General features: G+C 35.2%; 1 protein-coding gene across 14 annotated transcripts in view; it reads left to right on the top strand.

The window, feature by feature from the left end:
- GTDC1 (glycosyltransferase like domain containing 1) overlaps window positions 1–27,784 on the top strand; it is a 407,743-nt gene that overhangs the window by 14,868 nt on the left and 365,091 nt on the right. For 7 of the 14 annotated variants that reach the window (XM_054506236.2, XM_064586466.1, XM_064586467.1 and 4 more), the window contains exon 1: window positions 8,954–9,809. The exons of 2 other annotated variants lie outside the window; for them this stretch is intronic. The gene's annotated coding sequence lies outside the window, so the exon portion shown is untranslated. Of the gene's footprint in view, window positions 1–8,953; window positions 9,810–27,784 lie in introns of those variants that run through there. 5 more of the 14 variants (XM_064586475.1, XM_064586472.1, XM_064586476.1 and 2 more) reach the window with 2 other exon arrangements.

The raw sequence follows: 27,784 nt of genomic DNA, 5'->3' as shown, positions 1-27,784 counted from the left end.
CCTTAGCAGCAGTATTTTTAAATGTAAAAGACAAACAACTGTGGTAGGGTGTTGGAGTCAAATGATCCAACTGTTTTTTCAGGTATAGGGTGAAATGATAAGGAATCTTTGCCTTTGTCATTCATTGGTAATTTAGGAGGAGTGAAGTTAAAAAAAAACAAACAACAACACAGCCAAGGTGGTCAGCATGGTCACAGCATGGTCAAGTAGCTTAAATATGAGTACTTTTAGCATCTCCATGAAGAATGTGGTATTGAGACAGGAAAAAATGGTTGAAATTATTGAACTCTCAAAATGTTAGAATGCAAAATAATTATTTTAATTGCTTGAAAATACAGGGGAAAAAGTAGGAAACAAATCCCACAAAGGGTAAGAATTAAGGAGGGCTATTCAAGGGTGAAGTGGTTGTATGATATTCCTAGATAGAGTTTTTACTCTAAAAAAGGAGAAAAATTGGCGCGAGAGATCAGGAAAAGTGATTTAGAAGTAGATGTTACTGAATTAGGGAAATAAGCTCCTCAAAAATTCTTAGTAGGCAGAGAAAATATTGGGTAAGTGGGGAAAGAGTGATCTTTAACATGAAGTAGCATTCATATTTTATAGTAGTCAAAAGTGATCACCTGTTTTAGGTCATGACCTCCCAAGAAAAGACATGCTGATTACTCTCATTCTGTGAAAGCTTATGGATGTTTCTATAGGCTAAAATTAGATATGTACCTTGTGACAGTGGGTAAACACTTTGGACTTGGATTTGGGTTTTAGAATCTGATTTAGGCTGTAAGTTTGTTATTACCAATACATTTTCAACATTCACTAAGAGGTTATACTTTACATTAGCTGGCTATCCTTGGCATTGTCCAGAAGTAAGATACCAGATGTGATTTAAATCAACTTTATTGGGTATAATTTGTATACAAAAATATACTCATTTTTAAGTGTATAGTTAATGAATTTTGACATGTGTATCTACTCATATAACTACGCTCCGCATTCGAGATATAGAATATTTTAAATCCCCCAAAACTGCCCTCATGCTTCTTTCAGTCAGTCCTTCCCTATCCTCCCTGAAGAACTAGTGTTCTGATTTCTATTTTCCTTAGATTAGGTTACTTGTTCTTGAAATTTACACGGAGTCATAGAGTATATACTGTTTTGTGTCTGGCTTCTTTTCTTCAACATAGTAGTTTGGAGATTTATCCAAATGTTATGTGTATTAGTGGTTCATTCTGTTTTGCTGCTGAATAATGTTCTGTTTTACCACAATTTGTTTATCCATTGTTTTGTTAATAGACATATGATTTTTTTTTTTCTTGTTTTTGGCTATTTTGAGTAAAGCTGCTATAAACAGGATTCTTCTATGAGTCTTTGGTGGACAATATGTTTTAATTTCTTTTGATTAAATACCGAAGAGTGGAATTGTTCTGTCATAGGACTGGTTTATGTTTTAACTTTAGAAGTATATATATAACTTTATATGTATAACTTTTCCAAACTCAGACCATTCTCAGCATGCATTTTTAGTTCATATCTGTAAATCCCTATACTTTGTATTAGTTATGGATACTGGTTTGTACTAAATGGTTTCTGTAACCAGAGAGCTTTCAGGAGTATTCTTCATGTAATAATTGAAATCTAGTAGTTTTACGATATATTTATTTTTTAAAAAATCATAAGTTAGAGTGCATCATATGTTATAGTGTATCTAACATTGACTTAAATATGTAATTATCAACTTGGTTTGTTGTGCAGAATTTTAAATTTTCATTTCTTTTGTAGGTAGCATATGTTTGAATTTTAAAGTTTGCACTCTCCATTTTATGTAGTGGCTCTTCGTTAAATATATATATAATTAAATGAGATGTTCGGCATACAAATAATATACTAATCTACTGAGGTAAAATTTGCTTGACCAAATGAGGAATCTCTTTCTTTCCTTTTCTTGATATATTTTGTCAATAGCACCCTCCTTTTTTGGTAAATCCTTGTTTCACATTGGTTGCTTAAAATGAAGGGTTCCTTGTATTAGGTAAGCAGTAACTGTAATGTAGGGGAATTGCACCTTGGATAATAGGATGATGACCAGGACGTGTTTGTTTCAGGATTTTAGCTCAAGCTCCAAAGCTGAAAATAAAGGTTAACAACTATCCTTGCCTTCTAAGGAGGGATATGGGACTTAGTAAGAAAGAATAGAAGTGCAGCATCCGCTTACCATTTATAACAGAAATTAGAAAAGAGGGGAGTATTAAAAAGTGTCGTTCAGATGAAGAATTGTTAATGTATTGGAGTTAGTTCTGTGACCTTTCCCTGTTTTTCCCTAAAAGGCCCAGAATTTGAGTGTGTCTGCCAGAAGTGTAGATTGGTATTTAACATCTTGTCTGGATGTTTAATGAGCTACAGAATCTTGGGTCTTTTACTGCAGTGGCATCTTCCAGAGAGTTATTGAGGGAGTATGACATATGTCTTCTAGAGTTTGGGGCATTCCTGAATATAGACTTGTTTTCTGGAGGGGAGGAGGATAACTGGAGCCAGTGAGATGGCATGTTGAGTGAGAGGGTAGTAATGCAAAGAGCTGACATTTGTCTATCTGGTATGGTAAGAAAGCATGAGGGTTTTTTTTTTTTTTTTTTTGGACCAAGTGCACACCCTGGGATGTTACCAGGTTAGAGTTATCTTGGTGGTTGCTAGCAGGGAGAGCTTCCCGTATAAGGGGACTGTGGGTAGGATAGTAAAAAGTCAGCCTTAGAATGCACCCCCGCGCCAAGATGCTCAGGGTGGAGGGGCCAGCCTCCTATGCTTGCTGTAACTTATAGCTTAAATGCTGCTGTGAAGACCTGAAATGTACTGTCTAAACGGGGTGCTTTTGAGAAAGAGAGAAGGTATTATCAATAATTACGCAAGGATTACAGATCATCCTGCTTCATGGCCATCCAGTAAACCCCCATGGATGTAGGCACACAGGGCATTTGTCCCCTTCTGCCTTTCCTAGAAAGTTGAGGGAGGAAGTGGAGAAAATTGAAAGAGCCAGGAAAAATACTGAAAAAAAGATGGATTATGTTCTTTCTCTTGGCTGGCCTGGGGTTGGGGTGGGGTTGTATGGATACTCTTTGATTAATATATGAAATTGAAGATTTAAATTGGACTACATTATATGTTGCAATATTAGAAAGTGATTGAGAAGCAGTAGGATTTATCTGGGACATTATGGAGAGATGGGGAAGTGAGATCTGGAAGAGTATGTTTAAAGTGATGAAAGGAAATTAAAGCATATATCCCATTAAGTTCTATATATTTGATCATTTTCTTAGTTTAATAGTTAATAAGCTAAACAAACCTTCAGTGAGTACCTACAATATGATACGTTAGGTATTTTGTTAAGCATTTTAGGGAAGGCAAAGATGGCTAAGATTTTTTGCCCTGAGGGATCTTCTGCTTTAGTGTATAGAGCTAAGTAATCCATGGTGGAATCACTAGTTGCTCTAGACATGTAAGTGGCAATGTTCTGGGAATGTGGAAAGAACTGAATACTGCTCCAGTTCAGGGCAGGCTTTGTGGTCCGGGCTGAATTTGGCCTGGGACTTGAAGGAGGAGAAGGGGATCAGCTGGGAAGAAAGGCATTCTAGCATGAGGTAATAATCAAGACATGGAATTGGAAATCAACAGACACCTAGAAAGAAATAATGCTCATTCCACACTGAAAAATTTACACTTTAAAAAATGGTTTCAAGCACTAGTTAAGCATGCTTGCCCATGTTATAATTCTGGTTGACGTTTGGTATTCTTTTACGTGTCATTTTTTTATTTCCTTAGTAATGCACAAAATGGTGTCTATCTTTTTGAGATACAATGTAAAAATGTTATTCACTTTAGAACCTAGATGGTTATAAGCATCTAAAACCAAACTTCTAAATCTCATCACAAAGTCTCTTACTTTCCTTGATTTAAAACAGTAAAATGTAGAGAAGATGATGATTTTTACGTGGGATCTTAAGAAGCATTTGGCAGTGCAATTAGTTTCATAACAAGTGATTGTTTTTTAAAGCCTTCCCAGAATAAGAATGAGTATCTTGATGCTGGTGTCACTTTTAAATAGCTATAGTTCCAGGAATGTGTCTGTTCACGTTGTTATCTTAAATACACACCTTATCTATCCATATTGCTGTACTTCAGATGTGAAAGTAAAAATAAAGGTGTGAAGTGCCTAGCAGACTTGTATGGATTTATGTAAATCAGAAAACATACAAACAATCCATTAGTGCTGAGGCCTTAATGTATTAAATTCAAGTATGGACTATTTCCTGAAAATCTTGCACACACACACACAGGCACACAGACACACACACCTCATACCCAGTGATTTACTTTGCAAAAAAAAAATAAATAAATAATAATGAAAATCTTTAATTTATAAGAGGTTTTTTTCCTCTGAACTGCTGACACACATCCAATTGTGATACCTCCATATGGATATTTAAAGGTATTTAAATAGAAAATGCTCAAAACTCAACTGATCTTTCTACTCAAACTTGTTTCATTTTTAGTCTTCCCCATCTTAGTAAATGACACGTTTATCCCTGTTACTTAGACCAAAAACCTTGGAGTCCTCCCTGTCTCTTCTGTCTTCATTTCCATACCTCATTTGTCAGTAGTTCATATTGCTTTCCCATCAAAATACATATAGCATCTGAATCTTACCATGTCTCAGTACCTCCACTATCATCTGGTTCAAGTCATTATCATCTCCTACTTGGATTATTTTAATACCTCCTGACTGTTCTCTCAGTTTCCTCTTAAAATCTTCAACCCATAATCCAGCACTTCAGTCTAGTCTCAGTGCAGTAGCCAAAATAATAATGGTTAAAACATAAGTCAAATCCTATCATTCTTCAAATAAAAACTCCAGTAGTCTCCTTTCTTACTCAGTGTAAGAGCTAAAGCCTTTGTAGTAGCTTATGAGTCTCTACATGACACTGCCCCATCTGCAACTTCATCTTTTGACTGTATTGTTTAGTGCTCTCTATTTACACCTGACACCATGTTGTTCCTTGAATAGCTGGCTTCAGAGTCTTTGCACTTTTCCCTCTTTCTGGAATGCTCTTCCCCCAGATAACCTCTTAGCTTTTTTTCCTAATCTTTCTTGGATCTTTACTGAAATGTTACATTCCTAGTGAGACCTTTGACCATCGTATTTAAAATGTCTCCCATCCCCCAGTTGCTTTATTTTTATGGTTAGCACTTTCCTAGTCTGTCTTATTGTCTATTACTTTTACTTTTTTATGGTCAGTATTTCCTGTTAGGATGAAAGCTTGATGAGGGCAGTGGATTCAGTTTTGTTTTACTACTGTATCACCACACTAGGAATCATTCCTGGCGCATAGTTGGTATTTAACATATAATTGATTGAGACAGTAAGAGACTTACTTTATAGGGGTTAAACCTGACTAAAACTAGATGTGCCCTTTACTGGCATCTTTGGTTAATGATGCTATTCCCAAATGTCTAAATGCTACTTCTTTTAAATTTTTAAAATCAAATGTATTTGGGGTATAATTTACATAAAATAAAAGGCAATTATTTTAAATGTACAGGTCAATGAGTTTTGACAAACATACCCGTAACTACTATGATAAGGTAAAGAACATTTCTGTCATCTCATAAGAGTTCCCATGTATCCCTTTACAGTCATTTCTCCCTCCTTTGTCGTCATTTCCGGACAACTATTGATTTGATTTTTGTCACTATGAAGTAGTTCTGCCTGCTCCAGGGTTTCACATAAATAGAATCGCATGTTATGCATTCTTTTCAGCATGAGATTTTTGAAGCTTATTACTATGTTATTGTATACCTTAGTAGTTCCTTTTCACTGCAGAGTAGTTGCATTGTGAAAATATGCCACAGCTGACCTGTACATGGACATTGGGGGTGTTTAAAGTTTTTGCCTATAAGAAATGACACTACCATGAATGTTCATGTACAAGTATTTGTATACATATGCTTTAATTCTTCTGGGTTAAGTAACCCAGGAGTAGAATTCTAGTGTTATGTGGTAAAGTGTGTGTTTAACTTTGTAAGAAACTGCCAAACTGTTTTCTAGGTGATTGCACCATATTCCCCAGCAGGGTATGAAAGTGCTAATTGCCCCACATTCTGGCCAGCACTTGATATCATTCTAGCCTTCTTTTAAGTTCAGATATTCTCCTAAGTGAGTAGTTTTATCTCATTGTGGTTTTAATTTGCATTTCTCTGATTACTAGTGATGTTGATCTTTTTATTTACTTATTGGCCATTTATCTTTTGTCAAGTGTCTGTTCAGATCTTTTGCCTATTTAAAAAAAATTGGGATTGTTGTTGTTTAGTTATAAAAGTTTTTAACATATTTAGAACAAGTCTTTTGTCAGATATATTTTCTCCTGGTTTGTAGATTGTTCTTTTCTTTCACTGATAATTTCTTTTGAAGAGCCGAAGTAAATTAAATTTTGAATGGCTCTAGTTTATCAATATTTTCTTTTTTTGATCTGTGCTTTTTCCTGTTGCCTTTCCTTTCCTCCTCCTTTTTCCACCCCCCCACCTAAAAATCTTTAGTTAACTCCAGGTTGTGAAAATTTTCTCCTGTGTTTTCTTCTTCTTCTTTTTTTTTTAAAGATTTTATTTATTTATCTGAGAGAGAGAATGGGAGACAGAGAGCATGAGAGGGGGAGGATTAGAGGGAGAAGCAGACCCCCTGCTGAGCAGGGAGCCCAATGTGGGACTCGATCCCGGGACTCCAGAATCATGACCTGAGCTGAAGGCAGTCGCTTAACCAACTGAGCCACCCAGGCGCCCCAACCTGTGTTTTCTTCTAAAAGTTTTACAGTTTTAGCTTTTACATTAGATCTCTGGTCCATTTGGAGTTAATTTTTGTGTAGAGTGTGAGGTAAGGATCAAGGTTCATTCTTTTCCATATCTAGTTGTTCAGGGACCATTTGTTGAAAAAACTGTCTTTTCTCCTTTGAGTTATCTTGAAAACTTTTGTTAAAAATCAAGTAATTATATAAAATGTATGGATCTTTTCCTAGACTCTTAAACTGATCTATATATCTATCATGCCAACACAACAGTGTTTTAAACTGTCTTGAAATCAATGGTGTAAATTCTTTAACTCTGTTCTTTTTTTGAAATTGTTTGGGTCCTCTAAGTTCTTTCCATTTCTATCTGAGTATAGAATTAGTTTGTAGATTTATACAAAACACCTCTAGGAATTTTGATTGGCATTGCATTAAATGGATCAATTTTGGGAGGATGAATTTCTAAACAGTACTGAGTTATTTCAACCCACAGACATGGTATATTTTCACCTTTTTACTTATTCTTTAATTTCTCTCAGCAGTGTTTTATAGTGTTTATTGTTCTAGTCTTTGATGTCTTTTGTTAAATTTATCCTAAGTGAATAGGATATGAATTATATTTTTGGATGCTATTGAAAATGCAGTTAAAGTAAATTTTGCAGTTGGTCATTGTTAGCATATAGAAATACAGTTGATTTTTATATGTTGAATATGTATCCTGGTACCTTATTAATTCATTAATTTTTCTGACTTTTGTGTGTGATTTCCTCAGGATACTCTTTGTAAATAATTGCATTAATTACAAATGAAGAGAGTTTTGTAACTTTCTTTCCAATCTTTATGTCTTTTCTTTCTTTTTTAATGCACTGACTAGGACTTACAGTGCAGTGTTAAATAGAAGCGGTGAGAGTAAGCATCTTCACCTTGTTCCTGGACATAGAAAGCATTTAGACTTTCACTATTATGTATGATGTTAACTGCAAATTTCTTTATAGAGCAGGTAGAGCAAATTCCCTTTTATTTTTAGTATGCCGAGAGCTTTTATTATAAATGAATGTTAAATTTTGTCATATGATTTTTTTCTGTATCTATAGAAAGAATCATTTGGTTTTTCTTTTTAAATTTATTAATTTGATATATTGCATTGATTGGATTTTAGATCCTTAATCAGCCTTTGCATTTGAAAGCCCCATTTGGTTATGATGCATTATCCTTTAATATCATGCTTAATTTGATTTGTAATATTTTTTAATGATTTGAAAATCTTTGTTTATGAGGGATATAATTTTTTTGGGAGGGAGTATTATGGACTGAATATTTGTGTCTCCTCAAAACTTATGTGTTGAAGCCCTAACTCCCAACGTGAAGGTATTTGGAGGTGGGACCTTTGGAAGGCAGTTAAGTTTGGAGGAGGTCATGTGGGTGAGGCCCCCCATAATGTAAGGATTAGTGTCCTTATAAGAAGAGGAAGAGACCAGAGCTTGCTTGCTCACTCTCCCTACCACATGAGGACATGTGAGGACACAGCGGGAAGGCATCTTTCTATAAGCCAGGAAGGGGGTCCTCACTGGGAAACCAACTTGGCCAGCACCTTGAACTTGGAGTTCCTTGCCTGCAAAACTTTGAGAAATAAATTCCTATTGTTGAGCCACTCATTTTGTGGTATTTTATGGCAGCTCAAGCTGATGGGACAGTGTAATGTTTTTGTCAGATTTCGGTATCAAGGTAATGGTCATCTCATTAGAAAAATCATTTGAAAAATCCAGCAACCTTTTATTAAACTCAGAATAAAAGGATATTTCCTCAGTATGATAAAAGGCATCTATGTAAAAACAGAGCTATGTGATGGTGAAGGAGTGAATGCTTTTCTCCAAGATCAGGAACAAGGCAAGAGTGTTGCTGTCACCAGATCTATTCAATATTATAATAGAGGTTCTAGTCAAGACAATTAGGTAAGAAAAAGAAACACAAGCATCCAGATTGGAAAGAAGAAATAAAACTATATTTGTAGATGACAGGATCTTTATAGAAAATTCTAAGAAATCCATTAAAATCTATTACAACTAATAAATGACCAGCAAATTGCGAGGTACAAGAGCAGTATACAGAAATCAATTATATTTCTATATACCAACAATGGACAATATAAAAGTGAAATTAAGAAAACAATTCATTTATAATAGCAACAAAAAATCAAATAGGAGCACATTTAACAAAAGCAGTAGAAAAATTGTCTAAAACCTACCAAAATTGTTGGAAGACCTTAAATAAATAGATGTTGCATGTTTGTGTATTAGAGGACTTAATGTGAAATTGGCAGTAGTCTACCAAATGATCTAGATTCAAGGCAATCTCTATCAAAATCCTAGCTGCCTTTTTTTTTTTTTAATAAAAAACTGATCCCAGAATTTATATGGAAATTCAGGGTATCTAAGAGAGTAAAAACAATTCTGTAAAAGAACAAAAATGAAGGACCTCTCCTAATTTTAAAACTTAGTGCAAAGCTATAGTTACCAAGACGGTGTGATGCTGGTATAATGAGAGACATAAAGATTGATGAAATAGAATTGAGAGTCCAGAAATAAACCCTAATGCTTCTGATCAGTTGGTTTTTGACAAGAGTGCTGACATAATTTAATAGGGAAAGACTAGTCTTTTCAACAGATGGTGCTGGGACAACTGTGTATCCATTAGCAAAAGAATAAAGTTGGACTCTTTCCTTAACCGTGCATTAAAATTGATGCCAAATGGATTATAGACCTAAATGTAAGAACTAAAACTATAAAATTTAAAAGAAATTTAAGAGTCAATCTTCATGTCATTGGATTAAGCAGACCTTTCTGAGAAAACATCACAAGCACAAGTGACAAAAGAAAAAATAGATAAATTGGACTTCATCAGTATTGAAAACTACTTCAGAAGACACCATCAAGACAGTGAAAAGCCAGCCCACCAACTGGGAGAAAATACTTGCAAATCATATCTCTGGTAAGGGACTTGTATCCACAATATATAAAGGACTCTTACAGTTCAATAAGACATTTGTCAAAAGAGAAATGACTTAAAAATGTGCAAAATGTCTGAATAGACACATTTTGGGGGAAATATGAAATATGTCTATTTGTCCCCTCTGTTCTTTTCCTGCTTTCTTTTGGGTTAGTTGAGTATTTTAGTGTTTATTTTTACATCACCTTTTGGGTTTTAAGCTATATACATCTTTGTATATTTATTTCACTTAGGGGTTCCGATAAGATTTATAATACAGGGGCGCCTGGGTGGCTCAGATGGTTAAGTGTCTGCCTTCGGCTCAGGTCATGATCTCAGGGCCCTGGGATCGAGTCCCGCATTGGGTTCCCTGCTCAGTGCAGAGCCTGCTTCTCCCTCTCCCTCTGCTACTCCCTCTGCTTGTGCTCTTCTCTCTCTCTGTCAAATAAATAAATAACAAAATCTTTAAAAAAAAAAAGATTATAGTACAGATCTTATCCCAGTCTATATTCAATGCATATTATACCACTTTACATATCATTTAAGAACTTTACAACACTCCGGCATTCCCCCCGCTCCGTTCTTTGTAGTATTGTTGTATATTTTACCTTTGTGTATTATGTAAAATATCACCATTAAATTTTTTTTTCTTTAAACAATTTTATTTTAGAGGAATTAACAAATGAGAAAAAAGCCTGTTACATTGACCTGCATAATTACCTTTTCTTGTGCTTTTCATTCCTTCATGTAGATCTTTACTTTCATATAGTATAATTTTTCTTCAGTTTGATGAACTTCTTTAACATTTCTTACAGTACAGGCCTGCTGTCAACAAATTCTCACCTTTTATTTGAAAATGTTTTTTTAGCTTTTATTTTTCAGTTGTACCCTGACGGTTTCTTTTCCCCTTCAATTTCTTCCGCTCTTTAAAAAAATATCTTCCCATTGTCTTCTGGCTTACATTTTTTCCCCCCATTTCTTTGGATGAGAAGTCAGTGGGGTTCCTTATCATTTTTTCCAGGGACTTAGTATGATATATCTTGATGTAGTTTTTTAAAATATGTATCCTGTTTAAAGTTTATTGAGTCTCTTAGATCTGTAGATTTATGGTTTTCCTCAAATTTGAAAACTTGTAGGCTGTTATTTTTTCAAAATTTTTTCTGCTTCTCTCTTTTGGGTATTTTAGTTATATACATATGGTGACTAGTTATTTTAGTTATACATTGGTGACTAGATATTATTCCACAGGCCACCAAGGCTCAATTCACTTTTTCTCCCTCTTTTCTCCTGTCTGCTTCTTTTTTAGATAGTTTTTATTGTTTGCCTTCAAGTTAAAGGATCTTCTCTTCTACCTTGTCACAAGACCATCTAATGAATTTTTTTTTTAAAGACTTTTTGATTTAATTTCTGGAAGTTTTACTTTTTAAAATAGCTTTCATTTCTTTCATTATCATTTTAAACATAAATTATTGAATACATTCATAAATCATGTTTTAATGTACTTGCTGTTTTAAAGTCCTAGTATGCTATTTCCATTGTGTCTGCCATTTCTGTATCATTTCCTATTGTTTTGTCTTGGTTGAGTCACATTTTTCTTTTTCACATGTGTGGTGATTTATTGTTGGTTGATGGGCATTGTGAATGTTGCATTGTTGAGTGTCTTAATTTTATTGCCTTTAAAAAAAAAAGTATTAGCTTTGGCAGGCAGTTTTAAATTCTTTGTGGATCAGCTTGATTTTCTTGAGGCTGGTTTTTATGCTTTGTAGGATTGTTCTTGAGTAGCCTTTACTCTAGAGCTAATTTAATCCTGTTACTAATGTGTGACCCTTTTTCATGCTCTGCTGAATACCATGTGTGTTCAATGAAATCTCTCTGCTCTTCTGTTGTAGTCTTGAATGTCTTCTAGGCCTGTGTGACCTTTGGCTAGTGTTCATGTTATAAGTCTCTCATCTTTGTTCTTCAGCTAGCCTCATGGAGTCTTATAATAATCTTTGGAAATGTGCAAATGGGATCCCTATTTAGATGTGTGGAGCTTTTTCTCTGTATTGCTCCTTTCTCTTATGCACTGTATCCTTACAAACTCCAGTTACCTCAGCCTCCCTGAAACTCGAAAATATGTTTCCTCAACTCAGTTGGACCCCACTATGCACTTTTTATCTCCTCTCACTGTGGTCCATAGAGTGCTTCTTGGTAGAAGCCCTATGGTGAGCCATAGGGCTCCTTTACTGATTTCCCTTCTTCAGGGATCACAGTTCTGCACTACCATATTGTCCAATGTCCGAAAACAGTTTTATATATTTTGTACAGTTTTCAGGTTGATTATAGTGGGAAGGGGGCATGTCTGGTGCCAGTTATGCCATCCTAGCAAGCATTGGAAATATTCTCTTACTCTCTTTTACTACTGAAATTTTCGGAAAAAATAAGTTTTTGGGTATATTAAAAAATATTTTTATTTGTATATATCCTGGTATAAAAAATAGTTGGAACATTGTTCAGCCCCTTCTTTTTTTTTCCCTTCCCTTCCCAGCCTCTCTCTCGATGTCTTTTTAAAATTATGTCATGCAAACTTCTACAGCCTTGGCCTATTGAAGATGCTCCTCTCCTAGTTTTCCTTCTCCAGTATTTTGTTGTTCATATGGAGACCCATTTCAGTTTTCAGTGACTTTTTTGGGAAACTATTATTTATTTATTTTTTTGATTGTCCTTGTTATTCACAAAAGGAAGCTTTAAAATTTAATTCTGGCATTTAAGGACCTCTCTAGTTAGGCTTTAGTCTGCTTTGTTTACTCTCGTTTTCTGCCTTTTTATACCTAACACATATGCCAATATTTTGGTCCGCATTCCTATATTTATGTACCATCTCTTTTTCTTTGATAGTACTATTTTCTTTGCTGAAACCCCCTTTTCACCTCTCCCTGTCAAAATCCTAATCATTCTTGAAAGTCTCTCATTTCTTTTTGATGGTGCTTTTCTTACTTGAATGTTACAGTCCTTTGAATATTTGTCAAGTAGTCCTTACTAAATTGTAAGCTCCTTGAATGCTTTACTCATCTTTTAATTCTCCCATAGTGCCTTACCAGCCTAGAATGTGGCACACAGTTGATGTTCTGTAAATGTTTATTCAATAATAAATATTTATTCAATAAATTGAACAGTTTTTTAAAATAGGAAGCCTTTAGGATATCTTGAAGTAGATCTCCAGTGTGGTCTGTTGAATGAATAAGCTTATGTGTAAGAGTGTTGTAACTACAACAGGCATTGTTTTGCATGGCTGCAGTTCTAGAGTAGGGAATAGATAGAAACAAAGGGTCCATTTATTTGATCTCAGTAGTGTTCACCCAGTAAAGATGGGATGGCTGTGGGCAATCTGAGGTGATATACTAACTCATTCTCTGGTATAATCCATATCTTTCTCTTTTTTTTGTTTAACTTTTATGGCAGTCCTCTAGATTAACCTGTTTTGGTCAACATATCTTTTAGTGAGGGACAGGAGCTATTTATGATGGCATGGGTGAACATAAGTAAGCCCTCAATGACTTGAATACAGATGGTAGAGACACAGCTATTTTCTGTATTCTGTGAGTAAGTGTGGAGATGGGTGATGGGTGCCATGGAAGAACAGAGAAGGAGCACTTGGGTATTTGGTTGTCCTTTTAGGTTCTCAGAGACCTGTATCTAGGTATAGATTAGAGATGCACCACTTTCACTGACTGAGCAGTCTATTTTAAGATAGTCCTTCAGATAAGTGCAAGTCAGTTGTCATTGGCTCCTTCTGTACACTCTTCCATTTATTTATAACCACCGTCAATTTGTTGAGATCATCCGTTTGAAAACCATTTTCTTGAGGACCATGATGTACTGGGGACTTGTGCTGGCACTGAAGAGGTAACAAAGGCGTACCTCCTGGGGGAGTGGTAATGATCTTCAGAAGTCTTGATTAGTGATTTGAGGTCACAGTTTAAAGAACCTGACATTTAATACTTTCATTTGTCAAAAAGCATGTGGGCATTGGTAGTGGATGTAGTTTTAAAAAGAGCCTTCCAGGGCTACATTTTGTGTCTGTTACTGTGATAAGAGAGATGGTTTAATTGCTTCTACAACTTTAGGTAGTGATATTTGCATCTTTGGAATTACTGTTTAGGAAATAATCACCAGCAAGGAAATCTATAGTTCATTAATTTTCTTAGAGATATATATTTTTTGTTACGTTGCACAATTGTGGTGTTTTGTGTAAGGTAACTGAAATATATAAAAACGGTTTGTTGGAAGACTTTTATCATCTGAATCAGTTATTATTTTTTAATAAAGATTAAAACGTTGGCATCACAATTAGCAAAAAAACCCAGTTTCTTTCTTTTTCCAGTGTATTGGCCTTTTGTAAACAGATGGTCAGATTAAAAACTACCTAAATGAAAGTGCCTCAGAGCAAAAATTTATAGATATTTGGAAAAGAAAATAAAGTTAGTGCATAAAAATTTCTTTGGACTTCTTATTCAGAGTTTCATTAATTATCTTCCTTAGCTGATGACACCCTATTTTCAGTTGTCAGGACAAGACGCTTTTCTTTTATGGTATTCTTTTACTTTAACCCTAATCCCCACTCTGTTTTTCTACCCCCACCCACATTTCCCCTAGCAGATCCCCACTCACACGTGTTTAGTATAAGCCCTTGGATTGGTAACTTGTCTTTGATAAATGCAGGGTGGTTTTTATATTACAGGTATCTTATGTTCAAACCTTGAGTTTTCTTTTTTCACTTACTGTTTTTAGGTTAGACATGTTATGGCATGTATTTCCAGCTGATTACTCCTAAACATAGTTTGTTACATCTGAGTTACCTATCTGGGTAATAGGTAACTCAGTTGCCTCCAGTACCACTGAAGCAGTGCTGTGTTAAGTATCCTCATAGAGATTAATATGGTCTTAGTTTTAAGTTCTTTGGGGGCATATATCTAGGAGTGGGATTGTAGGGTCGGAGGATAGGAGGTGACCTCAGCATTTTCCCCACTCACTCATTGACTTATCTCTTTTTGATAGAATTTTTGTATCATCTGACCATTTTGTATCATTTGACTATAGGCAGTTTTGAAAAACTTTTTAATTGTAAAATATACATAACAAAATTTACCATTTTAACCATTTTTCAGTGGCATTAAGTACATTCACATTGTTGTGTAACCATCACCACCATCTGTCTCCAGAACTCTTTTTCATTTCCCAAACTAAAACTTTATACCCATTAAACAATAATATCCCATTCCTCCCCTCTCCCCAGCCCCTGACAACCACCATTCTACTTTTTCCTCTATGAATATGAGTGCTCTAGGTACCTCATATAAATGAAATCATACAGTATCTTTTCTTTTGTGGCTTTTTTTTACTTAGTATCATGTCTTCAGGTTTCATCTATGTTGTAACATGTGTCAGAATTTCTTTCTTTTTTAAGGTCAAGTAATCCATGTATGTATGTATGTATGTATATATATACACTACGTTTTGGAAAATTGATTCATCTGTCAGTGGACTCTTGGGTTGCTTCCGCCTTTTAACTATTGTGAATAATAGTGCTGCTATGAACATGGGTACACAAGTACCTGTTCAAGTCCCTGCTTTCAATTCTTTTTGGTATATATCTAGAAAGGGAATTGTCAGTTCTTATGGTAATTTTATTTTTATTTTTTGAGGAGCTACCATACTGTTTTCCATAGTGGCTGCATCATTTTACATTCCCACCAGCAGTGCACAAGGGTTCCAGTTTCTCTATATTCTTACCAACATATGTTTAGATACTTTTTTAAAAGAGAACTCTATGTTAGCATAGTAGCTAACGATAAGGAAGAGCTTTATTCTGTGCCAAGGTCATGTTGTATGTGCTTTATGTTTATAGAAACATTTAGTCCTCACTACGTCAAATAATAGAGGTCCTGGGATACTAGAATGGGAAATTTGAACTTTTAGTTGGGGCATCAGTATTCCACAGATGCTTATTCTTCTATATCCAAAGGAAGGACTACACCGTATGTAGAATTGTGGAAATTCTGGTTTTGTGACCTTGGAATCTTTTCACTCACATGGAGCTATCAAAAGGAGGAAGAAGTTCATCCGGTGAATTTTTCTGGAATGTCACTGAAGGGCTGTGTGTTTTAGACCTGCATCCCCCAAGTTAGGGATGTCTGAATCTTTCACCAAACTTAGTGAGAGAAGTTTCCACTGGAGTATATGGGTCCTGCAGTTGGGGTCACGTGGGACTCATGCCTGGGAAAGCTGTGGCAGCAGGACTGGGTTTGAAGAAGTAATTGCACTCCTCTCTTTCAGCAGTTCAAAAGTGTATTTGTGTATCCCAGAATATAAATATTAACATGGTGTTATTGAAAAGGGATCCTGCCCAAGAGTTTTCTGCCAGGGCAAGAGGATCCCAGCAGTAGAGTTGTGGGGCATACTGCCAGGGTTCAGAAACTGAAGGGGCGTCAGGAGGGAGCTATTAGTTGAGGGAGAGCACTGCCCCTGGCAGGAGTTTCTCGATTGGAGGGTAATACCCCCCATTATGTGCAAGAATGCACATAAGCTTCCTAAGAGAGGAAAATTGAGCTTTAAACACCTGCCATATCCACATAGTTGTAGGCCATTTTGAAACAGTAGCAGTCAAATAAGAACTGTTCTACATAACTGGCCTCTTTTCCTCTCCCTGACCTTGACCCTGGTGGGCTCTGAAAACTCAGGAAGGTGACAGCAGAGAAACTTCCTAGGTGAGAAGATGTTCCTTCCCTCACTGACGGTGGCCAGCTCTGGGAGGCCTCAGCCTAATGGAGAACATAAGATTTAGTGTTAAATGTACTTTGGAGTTTGATTATTATTTGGATCTAATCTTTTAATTTTGAAAAATTTCAAATCTACAGAAATGTTAAAACAGTAAAATAATAAATACTTCATAACTTTTACCAGGTAGTAACTTTTGGCTACAATTATATATGGTATATATATATATTTTTTGGCAGGTGGAGTATGGTTGGACCATTGGGGAAAAAAATGACACTTTGCCCCTAAATACTTCAGCTTGTTTATCTTAAAAATTGAGGTAGTTTCACATGTAATCACAATACTGTTATCATACTCAGGACTTTACCATTGATATAATAATATAAAATATATTGTCTATATTCAAATTTCCCTAGTTGTCTATCTGGAATGGTCATTTTAAGTTACTGAACTGAGACTTACCATTTAAAGTGACTATATGATTTTCTGTTACTTGTAAGGGACCAATAAAGTCATGAGAATCACTTGAATTTTCTAGGGCAAAGGTTGCTTTACTGCTGAATAGGTTCAATAGACCAGAAGGAGACAAAAATAAAATTTTTACATGAGACCCATCATTTCTGCATGGTCAACATGTTGGATTACATTTTTAAAAATATTTTTTTAAGAAAGATTTATTTTAGAGAGAGAAGCAAGCAAGCAAATGTGAGTGGGGTGAGGGGCAGAGTGAGAGGGAGAGAGAGAGAATCCCAAGCAGACTCCACAATGAGTGCAGAGCTCGACACAGGGCTGGATCCCATTATCCTGAGATCATAACCTGAGCTGAAATCAAGAGTCGGCCACTTAACTGACTGAGTCACCCAGGCGCCCCTGTTGGGTATATTTTTAAAAGGGTGTCTCAATTCAGTGTACTTTTGCATTGTTCAAGAATAAATTTCCTGTAGATGAAACAAAATTAGTAGTGATGATGATTATTGAAGCTGGGTGATATGATTCATTAATCTCATCTCTCTACTGTAGTATAAATTTGAAAATTTTTGTAATAAAAAGGGATTTTTGGAATCTTGTGCTTTCTGATTTGTAGATTTGGATTGTTGGTATAGCACTAAATACATTTTTTGCATTAATATCAGAGGAAATCAATTTACAAATTAAAGCACAGTAATAATAATAGTCCCTTTTTTTGGTATTTAATATAGGCTAAGTCTTCCACATTCGTAACTCTCCAATGTAAATTTTATTTATTTCATTGAGAAACAGTCGTGCTTTGGAGTTCATTACTTGGTCCAAAGGCCCCCATCATCTTTTCCTTAGTTTGTCATTTGTCTCTGAAGTGGAGAAGGGTCTGAGCCCAGGATTGGCACTAATAATGGAGTGGATGACCTGGGTGAAAGTGTAGGTCTGGGTGACAGTTCATGTTGGGTCCCAAATTAAAGCTAAAGGTCATAAGAAACAGAGTTCAGTTTAAGTGATTTCAGCATGTTGCAGTGCTGGCTTTAATTCAAATTTATTAGGTAATATGGCGTTCTGAATAAGATGGAAGTACAGAATTTCCTCCAAATTAAAATAAAAATAAAATATTCCTAAAGCCTAGTGTTTAACTTTGTTAGAATTTACCTATTTGGAATTTCAAATATATATTTTTTAAGATTTTATTTATTTATTTGACAGAGAGAGACACAGCAAGAGAGAGAACACAAGCAGGGGGAGTGGGAGAGGGAGAAGCAGGCTTCCCACGGAGCAGGGAGCCCGATGAGGGGCTCGATCCCAGGACCCCGGGATCGCGACCTGAGCCGAAGGTAGACGCTTAAGGACTGAGCCACCTAGGCACCCCTCAAATATTTTGTATATTAGCTATATTGATAGTTTTGGTGTGGGTAGAAATTTTTTTCGAACTTTTAAAACTTCAATAGTTTTTTTCCCCTTACAATCTTAGTACTAAAAGTATTTTGTAACTTTGTCCTAAAAACACACTTCTGTTGGAAGCCAATAAAATACCACTCTAAATGTCCCTGTATAAATAAATATATTAGTGATTTCTGAGTGTTAAACACAATTTATGTCTTCCTTTTTGTTTAGTTTGGTATACTTTGTAAAGTTTTACAAATGAATAATCATTAAAAGGAATTACACTGATAAATGAGATGATTGTAGCTGACCTTTGTAAGAGAAACAATTTGCTCATCAATCTTCCGTGTTTCTTAGCAACACAAAATACTCCTACCCTGAACATTTTCATATCTTTCTTCAAATACAATTTGGAAATACCTTCTATGACCTGATGGTTGTCCATCTGTCCTGAATTTCTCACTGCTTCTTCATTATAATGTCCTCATTAAACTTCACATTCATACAATATATTCTTTCAGTTTAATAACCCATGGTTTGACTTGAGAATCGTTTGCTTGTCAGAATCTTAAAAGGGTCCTGGAAAATAAATTCCTTTTGTATATGGTGAAGCTAAAAGTTACTGAAAATGTGTTATATTTTCATAACAAAACAAGTATGAAAATATTGCCTTGGGGGCTAGCTATTTTCTTATTGTCCTTAGTTTCTAGGGAAGTAGTTTAATCACTTGTGATAAATAGCTTGGCCATATTTTGGCAAGTTGACTTGTATTCGGTTTAGATCATTATTTATGAAAATGCTAGTTTCATAGGGAATGTTGTATTCCTTCATCCTTCATCCATTCAACAAATATTTGTTGAGCACTTACAACATGCCAGGCTCAGTGATAGGCCCTGGGGATACAGTGATGAGCAAAAACATGGGGTCTCTGCCCTCCAGAAAAGGATTGTGGTTGTCTGAGAGCATGTGATGGAAGAGCCTGATGTGGCCAGCTAGGAAAAGCCTTTTCCTAGGCAGTGTGTCTTAGCTGCTATCCGAAGAGCATTCTAGTAGAGCATGTACAGTGTCACAGGGCACATTGAGGACCTGCAAAAAGGCTAGGAAAGCTGGAGTTCAGAGAGTGAACACCTGCAAGATGAGGCTTATGAAGAAATTGGTTTTGATAAAAACCTCATTCTTTGTAGATGCTTTATAAGGAATATGAAATCAACAGCCATCTTTATATTGACTTCTGTGTATCTGTTTTAAGATAATAAACTCTGTTTTCAGATACTCACAAATTTGAAGATCCCCCTTAGAATTCATTTTTTCCATATGGTGCTTTAATGCTGTGAATAGTATGCCGGTTTCATTGGCCAACTCCTGCTTGAATATAATTAGCCCAATAGCAGGGTCCCCTCTCTTTCTTCCTTGGAACCAGCTTCACTTTCAGATACCATTAGTTATTGAAGAGTTCTTTCTTATACAAACCAAAGTTTTGGTTTCTACTCATTGATCCTAGTTCTGTAAGGCAAAATGAACAAGTCCAGTTCACTTTTAGACTCTTTTATGTATGTGAAAGTTAACTGATGTACAGCTACAAGTGTCTCTTTTCCAGAGTTTTCCCACCATTTATTTGAAAAATTTCAAATATATACAAAAGAAGATAGATTAGTAGAATGAAACCCCCTTCCTCCCCTACTCTGCATGTACCCATTGCCCATCTTCAGCAATTATCACCTCATGTCTCTGTTTGATTGACAGATATTTAATACTTTCTTTGCACTAGGTGCTAGTTGTGCTAGTTGCCAGAGTATAGAAAAAAACCTGACATAGGCTTTAAGGAGTTCATTTTCCAGTGGAGAAGAAAATAAGAAAATCAGTTAAAACACTACAGCATGATGCATAGAGTCATCTAATTTGCAAGAGAACTATGCCATTATAACGAAACAATGAAAGAAACACACTTTACCCTGCTGATAAATGGTAGAATTAGGGGAGGGAGGTAGAATTAATATACAAATTTAGGCTCTGAAACACTTTCAGGGAATCATGGAAAAAGGGAGCAAGGTGAGTCAAAGTTCATCAAACATTCGGAAAGTCACTAAAATAGAAACCCTCATTGGTATGTAAAATCCTTTGTCTATATGTACTTAAGTAGGTATTTTGGGGGAGAGGATTCTTTGCCTGAGACCCTCACAGAGTTCTATGACACCAAATGGGGCCACTGTATAGTTTCTGTAAGGGAATCGGATTTTGCGGTAGTTAAGTGTTTCTTAAATGGTCAGCTCAAACACTTGTGAGGGTTAAAAAGCCAAAAGAGACTCAGAGACAGATACTCAGTCAAGTCAGCTGTAAGTAATCTTTATTATTGCACATAGGAAGGTAACTATTTGTACTCTTCTTATAGCTTAGAAATCTAACGTTTACATGTATGTGTTGATTATGTATCTTAAAACATGAAATAATTGGTTTTATTATTATATCCAGAGGTCAGGGATTCAGTATCTAGAGAGACAGTTAACATATCCCAAGTGAAAACACTGCCTTGTTCTCTAGACATATGTAGGGTCTTCAGTTAATCCAGTTTGAACTGCATGCTGTGTGGACACAGGGAAGACGTAAGTGTTAAGAGTTTTGTTCAAATCTGTTCTTACCTGGTGAGCCTTACCAAAGATGCATCATTAATGTTGATCTTGATACTTACCTAGATATGCCCTGTCTGAATTTTTAGACCTATATAAAAGGTCTCTCAGTACAACTACATGAGATATATGCACGTTTATGTGCACATATACTAATGCTGAAGTGTAATTTCCTTTTATAGCTTTTCAAACTCAGGAAACAGGTATCATATACAGTATATACTAGACAAATTGGAAGCAGGTGCTTCCCACTCTCTCTAATCTTTGCGGCCACTCTTTCACTTTGTATTTGCTTGTGTCTATACTACATGTGTCTCTATGGTTTTTTTCTTTCCTGGTGTTCTGGGGTGGATGTGTGACAAAGAGTGTAGCTTTTTTTAATTCATTCATAATGTCACGTTGTGCTTGAAGACTAGTTGATTATTTGATCACTCCTTTTATGTAGGATTTGCTTGTTTATTTCTTCTATTTACCATTCAAAAACGATATATGTAGTCTAGTCTAGCAAAAATGATCAACTCTGATTAATTTTTGTAAAATATATTGGAGATTTCATTGATGTGTAGCTTTGTGGTACATTTCGTTCATGCATATGATGATTTGTTATGTTTGTTCTCGAAATGGAATTATTTGAAAATGTGTGTAAATTATCTTTAAAATTGAAATAAAATGACAAGGTTATCCTTTTGAATTGCTAGGATTTAACTGTTATTAAAATCATATTATTTTCCATAAAGCAGACTTACAAAAGTCTTATTTGTATTTCAGTTATATAATTTAAATAGGTCACATCTCCCTTTAGACATGTCCCAACTTATTGGACACTTTTATGTGATTTCCATAGTGAGCATATAGATAAGATAGGTGGCTACATAAATTATCTGGGATAAATTGTAAGAATAGTATGAGAAATCTATCTCAGAGTTCTGTGTCACAATTATTACTATTATTTTTAATGCTTCTGTTTGTAGTACAGTGTACTGACAATGTAGTAGATAAAACACATAATTTCATCCCTTGAAGAGTTTACATTCTACTAAGGAAGAAGGACTCATGTATAACTAACTTGAATGGAGTACATGGTATAAAAGAGGCAGAAATAAAACCCAGAAGAAAAGATTATTTCATATTAGGTATTTTGTAGAGGATGTGATACTTGGGCTTGGCCTTAAGTAACTGGTAGAAAATTGGCAGGGGTAGATTTGGGAAAAGGCCATTTTAGACTGAGTGCATAACATGAAAAAGGCAGAGGTGTGGCACAGTATATCAGTGAAGAGTCCTTAGTGGTCCTGCATAGGAGCAGAGGGGGAGCCTGTGGCTATTAGACTAGAAAAATTGGGTTTGACTGTCTTGTAAGGGTGTGTAGATCTTATTCGTTAGGCAGTAGACAGCGCTTGAAGATTATAGAATGTCTCTTATGTATCAGAACCGAACACGTCTTGTGATTTATTTGTAACAAATCGTGTTTAGTAGATATTACAACCCTTGGTTTTTTTGTTGTTGGTGGTGGTTTTTTTTTTTTAAGATTTTATTTTTAAGTAATCTCTACACCCAATATGGGGCTCAGGCTCCCAACCCCCAGATCAAGAGCCGCATGCTCTACTGACTGAGCTGGCCAGGTGCCCCTACAACCCTCTTTTTAAAGAAGAGAAATATTGAGGCTCATAGGAGTTAAGTGACTTACCCAAGGTCTCATGACAAGTAATTGTCAGAGCTAGGATTCAAACCAAATGTTCTTTTGAATCTACATGCTTCCTCTCTTTTAAGTGGAAGAATGAGACAATTAGGCTAAATCTTACTAATGTTATCAAAGCAGTTGGTTTCTTGGATTAAGGAGTAATATTGTAGAGGCATGCGTGGTGGCTGATTCAGACAAGTAGTAATACGAAATTTGAATTTGGGTTGGTAACAATAGGAGTGAAAAGGAGAGTTTGTATGAGATTAAGTGGCAGAATCATCGAGTCTGGATAATTAAGAATGTCTGCGTTTAGGAGGTACTGGGAGTTGCCTGTGAGAAATGGCGAGAAATAAAATGAGAGAGCTAGAGAATATACTGTTATGTAAGGCAAAACAAGGTTTCAAAGATGGGATGATGAACATTATTAAATGCTATGTAGATTTGAAGGTATATGAAGTGGAAGTAAACCTCATTTGGTGTTTGGTGACCACTGGAAACTCTTTTGAGGGTGACTTTAGCAGACTGGTATGATTAGAAATCAAATAATGAGGGAGTGAGTTTGAAGACAAGGATGGAGTCAGTGATGTAGACTCCTTTAAGAAAAGTTAGTGGAAAAAGTGGAAGTGATAACTCAAAGGATTAAGGCAAAGAATTTTAATCGTTGAAGGAAAAGGATGAATTTGTCAAAGCTACAACGGCATTGGTCATAAGAAAGGGGTTGAAGATTTTAGAGAGGGAATAATTGGTGATTCACAGTCTTAAAGGTGATGGGGGGATTTAACACAGGTGTATAGGCTAAACGGAGAGAAAAAGGAGCTCTTGTGAATTGGGAGGGAGAGAAGAATATGATTTTTCTGCTTATACTTATATGGGAAGAACTTAATGGCTCATGTTAAATGAGTTTATTGAAGAAAAAGAGGGGTCATCTGCTAAGACTTAGTAGGTGTTGAGAACTTTGAAAAAGAAAAAACCTGGAGCAACTGCTGTGGTCAAAGAATAAAACAGAATGAACATTCCTAAAGCAAGAATTTCTAGCTAAGAACTATACATTTTTATTAGCACCAACTGCTTTGTGTCCTTTTTTTCTCTCATCAATGTTCAGTAGTCTGGAAATCGAAAAGGAGATGTTATGAGGTGAATTTGCTCAATGTTAGAGATTGGCCATGGAAGGTTAAGTGAGTGAGGGTTTCATGCTTAGCAATGAGAGCATAATTGACATTTTAAGTCCTTATTTCTTAGACTGATATATGAAAGCCTTCCACATTTGATACAAATGTATATTCTTAGTAATGATTAAATAGATGAATGGATTGAATAGATGAATAGATTGAATAGACTACCACTTCTAACCTTCAAAACTTTATTCTTCCCATCTTACCTTATTCCTTTTACTTTCTGCTCCAATTGAGCTGAAAAAATGGAAGCATCTTGGTGTAGTGGAGGAGTTCTTCATTTAGGAAACACCTGCTTTGTAGGAATGACACCAGAATTGACCAAAGTAACCAAACTGGCCTTTATCAAAATGTAAAACTTTTGTGCTGTAAGGACACTATTAAGAAAGTGAGCAAGCAACCCATTGAGTGGGAGAAAATATTTGCAAATCATATTTCTGGTAAGGGAATTGTATCCATAATGTATTAAAAACTCCTACAATTCAACGATAAATGACAACCCAATTAAAAAGTGGGCAAAGTGTCTGAATAGATATTTTTGCAAAGAAGATTAGTGAATGGTCAATAGCACCATGAAAGATGCTCATTATCAGGGATAAAAATATTAAGTCCTCTATGATCGTGGTATGTTTTTCCATTTATTTCTTAATATCTTTCAACAATATTTTGAAGTTATCATGTAATTTTTCTCCTTTATTCTATTGATTGAACCAATGGTTGATTTCTTTGTCAAACCAGCTTTGCATTCCTGGGACAAACCCTGTTTAGTCATGTCTCTTTTCATATGTTTGGCTATGGTTTATTTAGGATTTTGGCATATACGTATTTATAAGGGATATTGGTCTATAGATTTTTTTTTAAGTTTATTTGTTTTAAACTTTTTTAAAAAAGATTTTATTTGAGAGAGAGTGAGAGAGTGAGAGAGAGCACGAGCAGGGGGTAGGGGTAGAGAGTAAGGGAGAAGCAGAATCCTTGCTGAGCAGGGAACCCGATGCGGGACTCAATCCTAGGACCCTGGGATCATGACTGAGTCAAACGGAGATGCTTAACTGACTGAGCCACCCAGGCGCTGCTAAGTGTATTTATTTTAGTAATCTCTACATCCAATATGGGGTTTAAACACTACTTTGAGATCAAGAGTTGCATGTTCTTCCTAATAAGCCAGCCAGGGGCCCCTGGGCTGTAGATTTTTTTGAGATATCTTTTGTTTGGTTTTAGTGTCAAGGTAATAAAAACTACTCTCATAGAAATAGTTCGGGAATATTTTCTCCTATTTTTGGGAGGGGTTTGTGAAGATTTAGTGTTTATTCTTTTATATGTTCAGTAAAATTCACCAGTGAAGGTAAAACCTGGGCTTTTATGGATGGGAAGTATTTTGATTAAAAATTCAATACGTTTACTTGTTATACGCCCATTCAGAAGTTTTATTTCTTCTTGAGTTCCAGTAATTGTGGCTTTTTTGGATTTGTTCATTTTATTAGATTATCTAATTTGTGGGCATACATTTGTTAATAGTATTTCCTTACATCCTTTGTAGTTCTGTAAGATCAGTAATGGTGTCCCTTCTTGTCTCTTTTTTTCTTGATCAGTCTAGCTAAAGGTTTGTTAATTTTGTTGATCTTTTCGAAGAACCAACTTTTGGTTTTGTTAATTTTCTCTATTGTTTTTCTGTTTTCTATTTTATTAGTTTGTTGTCTAATCTTTATTATTCCATTTCCTCTGCTTGGATTTAATTTGCTCTTCTTCCTCTAGTTTATTAAGGTTATTTATTAACATCATTTTTATTTTAGGCATTTAGAGCTATAAGTTTTCATGTGACCACTTCTCTGGCTGTATCCCATAAGTTTTGGTATATTGTGTTTTCATTTTTATTCAACTCAAAGTATTTCCTAACTTCCCTTTTGATTTCTTCTTTGACCTATTGGTTATTTAGAAGTGTGTTATTTAATTTCTACATCTTTGTTAAGTTCCCAAATTTCCTTCCATTGTTGATTTCTAATTTAATTTTCTTGCGGTTGGAGAACATGCTTTGTATGATTTCAGTCCTTGTTTTTATGGTCTAACATATGGTGTATCCCAGAGAGTGTTCTGCTGTTGCTGGGTGTAATGTTCTGTTGATGTCTGTTAAGTTGGTTTATAGTGTTGTTCAGGTCTTCTGTTTCCTTTTTGATCTTCTGTGATTTTTCCTAGTTGTTTCTTTCAATAATGGTATTGAAAGTAAGGTACTAAAGTTTTTGACTGATTGTTGAAGTATGTATTTCTCCCTTCAATTCTATCATTTTTTGCTTCATGTAGTTGAGGGTGGTTTTATTTTGTGCATGTATGTTTATAATTGCTGTCTTCCTGAGAGGACATTTTTGTCCTTATAAAATGTCCTTCTTTGTATTTGGTTATAGTTTTTCTCTTACTGTCTATTTTGTCTGATATTAGTATAGTTAATCCAGATCTTTTTTGGTTATGTTGGTATGGTATATGTTTTTTTTTTACCATATTTTTACTTTCAACCTATTGTGTCTTTGAAAATAAAGTATGTCTTATAGATAGCATATAGTTAGATCATGTTTTATTTATTCTGCCAATCTGTACCTTTTGGTTTCAGTGTTTAGTCCATTAACCTTTAGTGTAATTACTAATCAGATAGGATTAATATCTACCATTTTGCTAAATGTATTATATATATTTTATTTCTTTTTTTGGTTGTCACTCTTTTACTTATTTCTTTTGTGTTAAATAGTTATTTTCTAGTGTACCATTTTATTTCCCTTGTTATTTCTTTTACTATACTTTTTGTTCTTAGGTGTTACTTCTACTTAGAGATTCCAGCAGCACTTTGAGCTTGAATTTCTTACATGGTTTTCATGGGGAAAAATACCAGGAATCTGGCCAATCAGTGGTCAAGAAATTTGTGTGAGAATTTTTTTTTTCTTGGGAAACAATTATATTTTCTTACATAATTTGAATCTTCTGTTATTCAGGTTTGCAGCAGGGCATCTGTTCCCTTTCGTCTTTCCTCTTTTGTTTCCTCCCTACCTATATTCCTCTTTCTAATTCATTCAACAAACATATTTTGAATGTATGTACTCTACCAGGGGCTTGGGATATAGTAATGTATAAAACAGATGGTCTCGTCCCTAATTTTAAAGTCTAAAGTAGATTTCACTAACCCAAATTCTTTCAGGAATGTTGGAATATCTGGGAATACACAGTAGGGCTTGGTGGGATTGGTAGCCAATTCCAAGGGTATTCCCATTCAGATTAAGGCAAAAGAGATCTGCAGGTCTTGGAGGGCCTCTTTTTTAATGCAAAAAGTCTCTGTAGTAGGAATTGTTGCAGATTCTTTAACCAGCTATGTCAGTTCCTTTTTTAGGTTTGTGTAATTTAGTTTACCCAATCGATCTTGAAAACATGCCCCAGTAACCAATGTGCCTTAGAGTTTTGAGTATTTCCAACTGTTTCATTCATATTAAGTCACACCAGCCCTTAAAACTTATTAGACTCCGTAATGTTTTATGCAACAGATAGGAACTATAAAGGATACAGTCAGCTTAAAATATCATTTAAAAGAGTAGATATCTTTAAGCCTTCCTCCTAGCTTCATTGTTCTTTATAGTTTTATAGACAGATTGTGGTTTCTTATATATAGTTTTTTTTTTCCCCCTCAAAAGGAGGAGGGATAACATAAACTTTTACATTCATATTCTTTTATTTAATCTGAAGTTTATGTATTTGAATAATATTATTTCCATCAAAAGATTGGATATAAGTTGTTTTGGCAGTGAACTCTGTATCCATAATATATGACATATATTTTAGCAACTCACCTGATGTGCATATACCATATATTCAAAAAGTTGATGAAGGAGAATAGAAGAATTTTACTTTTCCAGTGATGGCAATGAT

Source organism: Mirounga angustirostris, unplaced genomic scaffold (assembly GCF_029215605.1).
Source record: "Mirounga angustirostris isolate CCGP_5_RB_7025 unplaced genomic scaffold, mMirAng1.0.hap1 SCAF_3, whole genome shotgun sequence".
Classification (NCBI taxonomy): Eukaryota; Metazoa; Chordata; class Mammalia; order Carnivora; family Phocidae; genus Mirounga; species Mirounga angustirostris.
This window is presented reverse-complemented; position numbering and strand designations above follow the sequence as displayed.